This window comes from Nannospalax galili, unplaced genomic scaffold (assembly GCF_000622305.1).
Source record: "Nannospalax galili isolate Female #2095 unplaced genomic scaffold, S.galili_v1.0 scaffold633, whole genome shotgun sequence".
NCBI lineage: Eukaryota > Metazoa > Chordata > Mammalia > Rodentia > Spalacidae > Nannospalax > Nannospalax galili.
In genome coordinates, this window is record NW_008336075.1 from 2,875,600 (window position 1) to 2,884,826 (window position 9,227).

A 9,227-nucleotide genomic window follows, 5' to 3' on the forward strand; every position below is an offset into this window, starting at 1 on the left:
TAATGATGGTTCTGATGGAGGGATAGGAGCCTATGTCCTTCCTACCACTGGATCCTTTATCTAGAAGGAACCCATACAAACACTGTACAAGTAAGAGGTTTGCTCAAACATGCACACACCATTTATGAAAATGCCATGTTTGTTCTTCTCAGTGAATCGCTTCTTATGGACTTAAGGGAAAATCATTTCTGGAATTGGAGAGGAGATTATATAGGAAGGAGAAGGGAGGGGAATCATAGGCTATGTATAGTGCATCTGGGCTTGGGTAGAGTTCCAAACTGTGGAGATCAGGTCCCTAAACTTCACCTACCTCAAGGAATTTATAGAAACAAATAGGTTGTGGTTTGAATTTAAAATGTCCCCCATTGGCTCCTGTGTTTACACACTTGTACCCCAGCTGATGGTGCTGTGTTGCAAGGTTGTGGAAGCTTTGGGGGAGAGCCTTGCTGCAGGAGGAACATCCATGGGAGTGGCCTTGAGGTTTTATAAGCTGTGTCACTTCCTGTCCATGCCATCTTCCTGACTGTGGAGGCAAGGTGATAGCTACCTCAAACTCCTGCCTCCACACCTTTCTTGTCATGATGGATTGTTTCTAGAACTGCTAGCCCAAATAACCCCTCCTTTAGGCTGTTTCTTGCCAGGTATTTTTGTCACAGCAATGAGAAAAGTAACTAATACAGTATAGATTCAAAGAACTTAGAAATCTTCATAATAGTGCATGCAATTTTTACTGAATTTTTTCATATTTCATACAATATATTTTATCGTATTTAGCCCCTCTTCCCTATTTGCACCCTTCCCTTCATACCCCCTGCTATACAGAAATTAGACAGATAGATGATAGATAGATGATAGATAGATAGATAGATAGATAGATAGATAGATTGATTGATTGATGATAGATAGATAGATAGATAGATACAGATATCAGAGTTATCTCAGAATATGTATTAGGGCTTATTGTGTCTAATTTCTGCCTGCAATTGCCCTTTAGTATGGGTCCATTCAGTGGAGCCTGGTTAACCTATGCAGCACACAACTTTAATGAAAAGAAAACTGACTCTCTCTCTCTCCCAGACGCTATCAGTTGCCAATAGTCCTCAGCTAGGCCTGGGACTTGGTACCCACTTTTCCACTTGTATGCTGGGATTTTTGTCTGACTTAAGTTTGCATGGGTCTTGTACATGCTGTCACTATTGCTGTGAGTTCATTTCAGTATCTGAATAGCTGTCTGGAAAACTAGTTCCTTATAATCATCCACCACCTCTGGCTCTTAACAATCTTTCTGCCTCCTCTTCCACAAAGATCCCTGAGCTTTGTGAGGCAGAAGTTCGCTATCAGCATCCTAGTCAGGATACTCTGCAGTCTCTTATTCTCTGCACATTGGCCAGTTGTGGATCTCTGTGTTAATCACCATGTACTGCATGAGGAAGTTTCTCTGCTGAGAGTTCAGAGATGCGTTAATCAATGGGTACAATAATTTGTTAGGAGTCAGCTTGTTACTATATCTATTTAGCAGAATAATAGTATTAGGCTCTACCCTACGGTCTGTGATCTGTCTAGCTGCAGCTTCCTAGGCCTAATGACAATGTCAGGTATGGTTATTTTTTGAAATTTATAAATGAGACATGTTTCTAGTCTCCTACCTTGTAAGAACATTCTAGGTTTCTAATTCAAAGATATTTGTGCTTATGGCAAAGTAAAAGAGATATGAATATTTTTTCAGTTGTGTCTCAAAAAAAGAGATGTCACCTGTGATATCACTGAGTATTTTTGTGCTGTGTGTGTGTGTGTGTGTGTGTGTGTGTATGCACGTGCGCATTGAGGTAAACATAAATGTACAGACAAGAGATTGATGTCAGATGTCCTCCTCATTTGCTTCCCACCTTACTTGTTGAGACAGAGTCTCTCACAGAAACTGGACCTCACCAGTTCCATTGAAGTGGCTGGTCAGAGAACCCAGGGTCTGTGCCTCCACTTATCTAGCACTGAGATTCCAGAAATATTCTGCTATGTCTGGCCTTTTCATGTGGATGCTTGGGACACAAACTCAGGTCCTCATGCTTACAAGGCAAATATTTTACCGACTCAGCCAAGTCCCTTTCCCTACATATGTATTTTAAGTTTGAGTGCCTTAGTATAATTCTCTTTTATAACATACCTAAATCCCTTTTTTCTGTAAATATACAAAATATGTTTTTCTCCTAATGCTTTTAAACATATTGAATAGTGCTGAAACTGCTTGAAGTGCTTAGAAAATGGCATTTTGATGATATAAGTGTAAATGAACTCAAACTACACAGCTATTTTTTCTTTAAATTATTTATGATTCAAAACAGTTAAGTGAAAATACATTTGCAAATGCACTTGAAGTTCAGTCCTGTTGGATGTTTTGAAATTCAACCACCATTGACTAATGCATTGAAATTTGTCCATTTGTACCCAACTGGGGGGCTATACCTGCAATGTCAACCAAATCTTTCATCTTCACAGTCCAAAGTGGCTTTTATGTGTAAATTCATTAAGTATCATTCCTGTGTCCTTCACTTCTCCATGAAATGTCAGAATGAAAGATGAATGACATATCAAGACCGAGTCCAGTTTGTGTGGAATATCCTGAGCTTGGAACACTAACCAAAAAGAGAAGAAACCTCATCTGCACAAAGCAGGCACAGAACTTTCTTGTAAGCACAACTGCAGGGACAAGGCACACATCTATTTAACGTGAATCTAAGAACCAAGCTTTAATCAGTTTTCGAGTAAATCCTAACATAAAACACAAATCATTGTCTGTAGTGTACAGATGAACTGTAGGATACCAAGATGATGTAATTTGCTTAAAGTAGCGGGGAATTATGAAGGAGACGAGGTTAGGAAAGAAGAATGAATCACTTCCATCTATGTAATGAGAACACTGTGGAATATTATAATCTTACTTCTATAGCAATACCTCAGAGAAGGTAGGAATGCTTGACTCTTGTGGCTCTGTCTTCTTTCTTTGAAATTCTCTTGTCTCCACGACATGCTATACCTTTCCTGCATGTTCTTTTCTTATGACCAAGGACCATGATTCTCTCCTACATAATGTGTATGTGTGTGTGTGTGTGTGTGTGTGTGTGTGGTGTGTGCACGTGTGTGTGTGTTACATGCACGTTGAGTGCTTTGCTGCAGGTACATGACTACAGGTACCAAATGTGAAGGTCAGAGGAGCATATCAGGTGTCCTGATCTAATATTCTGCTTACTCTCTTGATTGAGGCCTCTTACTGAACTTGGAGATAGGCTGACAATCTTCCTGTCTTTGTACCTCACACTGCTGGGATTCAGCTGCATATGGCATTTTAATTGTGTGCCAGGAACTCAAAATATGGTTCTCATGTTTGTGCAGCAAGCACACATTCCCCCGGGCCATCTCCTCAGCCATGCTTCCACTGCCCTGATTGAAACTGGAACCCAGAAGAGAATGTTGCAGCATTACATCTGAATGCATATCTGATAAGAGGTGAAAACGTTCATTGCTAATTAAGCAATTCTCTGGATTAGAAATTCAGTAAAGGAGAGATTTAGAGAAATGTTCTGCTTGCTTTCCTTAAGACATTTCTTTCATTCAAGGTATGCTGAATGAAGATTTGGCATATATTAATCAATACTCACATCTCAGAAATAACATTTTAACCTCTGATAGTTTTGGCAAATAATGCCACAATTATATTGACTATTTTAGAAGTCAAATGTGTGAATGTGGGTAATACTGAGAATTTTTAAATTATAAACTGTCCTATTCATACTATTTCAGAAATTCCTGGCTACTTATACCCTGGCACACAGTGACACAAGCAAAACATCATAGAATCTATAATATCTTCACAGTAAAAAGTAAATATTCCTGTGTTAGTGATCAGACCTAGTTAATCAAAAGACGTATGTATGGACAGGTAGGGTCATGCTATACAGGGGCAATCAAGAAATTAATGCTATTTCTTTTAATTGATTTGCAAATAACTAACATTTTAGATAAACATGTTTTAGTCCCCTACATAAATGTTTTAGTTATTCTACATGGATGGATACATTCATACCACTTAACATCCTTGAATATCTCCCTTGTGAATTCTGGTTTTAACTGGAGAATTTAAGCTGGATAGTTTTTTAACTACTTTTCAATTCTTGGTACAGTCAGATTATTGCCCTTTTTAAAAATTACTTTTTAATGGGAAAATCCATTTACTTATTCAAAAAATATACTACATTTCAGCATCTGCCTTAGACACTTTCTATCCTGGATAGCTGGGGAATAGATAGAATAAAACAAAGTTATGTTCTTGCCTAATATGTTTTCTAGTCTTGGGAAGTTTATAAACAGATAATTACCAGTTCAATAAATGTTTCAGGGAAAGGGGAAATGAAGTGCCAGGGAAGAGAAGACAGTCCTGTTTACTTTCCTGAAGAGGAGATAAACACTTAGAGCACATATCTGGATGGGAATAACTGGGTGATCTAAGAGTTGGAGCACAGAGCATTCCTGAGAAATAAGAAGTAAGCCAGTGTGGGTTGTTATAACTGGCAAAGGAGATAAGAGGAGAGGAAAAGATAAAGAGATTTGGTGGGGTGGTGATAAACTACAGTGCAGTACAAGAATCTTTCACCTTGACTGAGGTGAGGACCAATAAATGGTCCAGTTCATGCACTTGACTCATTATTCTAGCTGATCTGCAGAGACTCAACTGTGAAGGACCCAGTAGAACCCACTGCTGGAGGCAACTGAAGTCCAGGCCATATAATGACACTGGAAAGAGGAAATTCTTTTTTTAATATTTTATTTATTATTTTTTATTATTTTATGTGTATGACTGTATTGCCTGAATGTATATAAGGGCACTCATCTTGTGCAATGGCCACAGAGGCCAGAAAAGAACATTGGATCCTGTGGAACTCTAGTTATCAATGCTTGTTAGCCACCATGTGGGTGCTGGGAATTCAACCTCCATCTTCTGTGAGACCAGCCAATGCTCTTAATCACTGAGCCAATTCTCCAGTTCCGGAAAGATGAAATTCTTGTTCTCTCTCATGGAGGAATCCTCCTCTGATAACTCACTGGAGCTCCAGTATGCCTGAATCTATGGGTGGGTGGTATCAAACTATATGTTTCTCTCTCTCTCTCTCTCTCTCTCTCTCTCTCTCTCTCTCTCTCTGTCTCTCTCTCCTTATAGATATATACTAAGTGGTTAACAGCACTTGCTGCTATTGCAAAGGACTCAAGTTCTGTTCCAGCATCTACATCAGGCAGCTCACAACTGCCTGTAGCTACAACTCCAGGGATCCAACATCAACTTCTGGTCTCTGCAGGCACCTCCACTCATGTGTTCACACTGCCCACATGAACACACAAATAATTTAAAAGGTAAATTTTTAAAAAAGTAAAATAGAACAATTAGAACATTTTACCATAAAAAATTGTGAATGTGGGATTTCTTTTCAAAAGAGTCAAAAAATACTTATATTTCCAGGCCATGTGTAAGTTCAGGTAACAAAAATGTAGGAAAATGAAACTGTGAATGGGAGGGACAAGAGGATGAGCATTGTGTGTGTGTGTGTATACACATTATAGCTTCATATTTATATATTTTCATATCATTTATTTGTATTCATGTGTAAGTGTGTGTATGCAAATATTTTAAGAGAGATTCAAGATATATGCTGATGGATTGGGAATAGAGTAAGAGAACAAAAGTTAAGAGTTGTAAAGAATGCAAGTTTGGTTTGTGGCATAAGTAAACGGAAAGATAAATTTCCTATATACTTAAATAACATGTCTTTAGAAGAGATAGCATTGTAGGCTGCAAAAGAAGTTGAGCTTTAGATACATCAAGTTTGAGATTAATCTCATAAATTTATGATAAGAGTATGAATTTCTGCCACACTGGAAAACTGTCAAGCTGGATCTACTAAAGTCAAATATCCAAGATTTCTACTCTGCAATATGTGCCTAAGAGGTATGTAAAATTTTCATTAAAAGACATGTACAAAACATTTTGTAGCTGTGATATTTATAACACCCAAAGTCTAGAGGCAAGAGATAAATCACTGTATATTGTGCAATAGAATATTATACAGCAATGTAACCATTTAAAGAATCATGAATGCGCCCTCCTTATGATCTAAGGCAAAATAGATATAAGAATGTGCTCAAAGAGTATATCCACTTATAGCCAAGACCTGTAGTAATAAAAATATTGATTACTGAGCTTGTGCTTATTGGAAATGGAATAAATATGCCATGCTCTGATGCTAATAAATAGTGCATTGTGTTTTCTGAAATTCATTGAATTGGCTTGGGGAAATCACTCAGCGGGTAAGAGATCTTGATTCACAAACATAACGGCCTGAGTTTGAATCCCAAGGACTCACATAAAAAGCCAGATCTCCCAGGCACATTCAGTAACCTCAGCACTGTGGTAGGCAGAAACAGAGGGATTACTGGGGGCTTCTGGCTGCCAGTCTAAATCCAGGATCAGTGAAAGACTTTCTATCAAGGAAATAAGGCAGAGCTTTATAGAGCTGGACATTTAACATCCTACTCTGGCTTCCGAATGCACATGCACAAGTCTCACACTCATACATACGTGTGCATACATGACACATTCACACAAAAAAATTCCTCAAACCTCTCTTTCATGTTTAGTATACTCTGAAATATCTATGTTTTGAAAGAATAACAATTATTTTTACATTATTTTGGGGTTACCTAATAAACTTTGACATGAACATGTGGTCAGCTAGGTGGTAATGGAATTGCAGTATTAGGAAAACCTGGATGTTGGATATGAAATTGGAACTGTTGACTGTTTACATGAGATTGTACAAGAAGATTCATTGATAGTTAAGAAAAGCTGTAGAGATGAGCATGTACATTCCAAAGTTGCACACAAGGGACATAGGCTCCTGAATAAGAGAAAACGTGGCCGAGAAACTAACCGAAGTAGGTGAGCATGAGCGTCCAAATTCCACATTACATCTTTTCTTTTTACTTTTGGTTTTCAGTACTGGAATTGAACCCTGGGCCTGTCACATATCTAGGTGAGTGCTCTACCTCTGAACTACATTGTTACCTCTAGTTTTACATTTTATTTTGAGACAGAGTCTTATTAGCTTGCCCAAGCAAACCTTGAACTCAGTCTTGTAACACAGGTAGGACTTTAACTTTGAATCCTTCTGCCTTAGCTTCCTGAGCTGCCACCAGGGCAGGCTTTAAGAAATCTTTCCAAAGGGCTTAAGAGATTGCTTGCTGGTTAAAAGCACTTGCTGTACATTTAAAGCTGGATGTAGTAGTGCAACTGTGATCCCAGTGCTCCTACAGTGGAATGGGAGGCAGAGACAGGAGAAACACAAGAAGCTGGCAGTCAAGTGAGCCCACTTTGTGAAGCAGAAAAACAAGAGAGATTCAGTGTCAAACAAGGTGGTAGGGGAGGAGTGACACTTGAGGTTGTCTTCTGACCTCCACATATGGCATACACATAAATACTTGCACATATATGCACACATCATACATACACATATATATCTCACATACACATACACACACTATACACACATATACACAAAAATCTTTCTGTAAACCTTTAGTCATGTCAATTGGTGCATATTTGATGACTCAATTTAACTTACTAGAAAAAGAAACCATATTAATTTCATGACAGTGCATTTTCGTACTGACAGTACCCTGTTGTAAACTTAGAAACCTGCAAGGATGGTGGATATTTTTCTGCATGAGCTTAAAGTGCAAAAATAATTAAACTTGTAGGAGGAAATTTAGGGAAGCAATGAGTGAACTTAAGTAGAGGTTTGATAAAGCTTTCCCAAGTAAATATTTACGTCTAACGTTAGCAAATTGTATGGGTTAAATATGAATAGGTTATGTGTACCAGTTATACCTTAATCAAGTGGTTTGAAAAAGAAAAAGAGGGGCTGGTGGGATGGCTCACCAGGTTAAGGCACTTGCTGCTCAGCCACAGATCTGAATTCAATCCCCAGTACTTACATGGTAGAGGAAAAACATCAGCTCCTATAAATTGTCCTCTGACTTCCACATGAGCACTGTGGCACATGTGCATGGGCACGCACACACTCACTCACACACACACACACACACACACACACACACACAAAAATAAATAATAAATAAATAATTTTAAAAAATAAAATGTAATTAATTTTTTGGTCTTTTTGAGACAGGGTCTTCCTGTAGCCTCAGCTGGCCTAGAACTTGCTATGTAGACCAGGTTGGCTTCACTCTCACAGATATCCACATATCTCTGCTTCTGGAGTGCTGGGATTAAGGACATGTGCCACCATGCCTGGTTTAAATTTTTCAGTTTTATTTATTTATATTTTGTGTACATGAGTATTTGGCCTGCATGTAAGTATGTGTGCCACATGCCATTATGGTCAGAGTCAGTGTTGGATCCCCTGGAACTGGAATTATACATGGTTGTTGACTGCCATGCAGGTGCTGGGAACCAAACCTGAGTCCTTTAGAAGAGTACCCAGTGTTCTCTACAGCCCTAATTTTTTTTAAAGAGAAAACAACAACTTCCTGCAACCACATCTGAAGAAACTTCTGTTACACTTCCTGGTTTGGTTTCAAATGTCTTTGCAGAACACTTCTTTTTCATTCTCTGGATCTAACTCAAAGTATAAATGCTCTTCTGAAAGAACAGAAATGTAAAGAGAAAGGTGAGACAGATGAAAAGGTGATAGTGAAGATTTCCTAGGGGTTTATCATCAGAAGACCCTCAGGAAAGGGATTTACTGTGGGAATGAGGGCCTTCCCAAGGATGGATTCAGAGCAGTTCAGAAGCTTAATATGAGCTAGAAAGTGTGGCATGGGATAGTTGTTCATTCTTCATAGTACTTAGAGGATGTGATGAAGGATGGAAAGCCTAAACATGCCTTGTCAAACATGGCTGAAACACAGAAAGAATGAGAGGAGCTCTAAACACTAATAAAAACACACTTGCTGTTTTAGCTCAAATATTAAAAATAAAACAAGGACACACACCTTTAATTCTTACACTTACACTTGTGAGTCAGAGGTAGGAGACTCTCCTCTGAGATCAAGCCTAGCCTGGTCTACATGGCAAGTTCCCAGTTAGCTGGGCCTACAGGGAGATTGTTTCAATAGATAGATGATGGATAGATAGATAGATAGATAGATAGATAGATAGATAG

At 38.5% G+C, this 9,227-nt stretch overlaps 1 pseudogene; it reads left to right on the forward strand.

Annotated features, from left to right (window-relative positions):
• Positions 1-1,588: 1,588 nt before the first annotated feature.
• The window catches only part of LOC115069980, a 12,300-nt pseudogene continuing 4,661 nt past the window's right edge, over positions 1,589-9,227 (forward strand).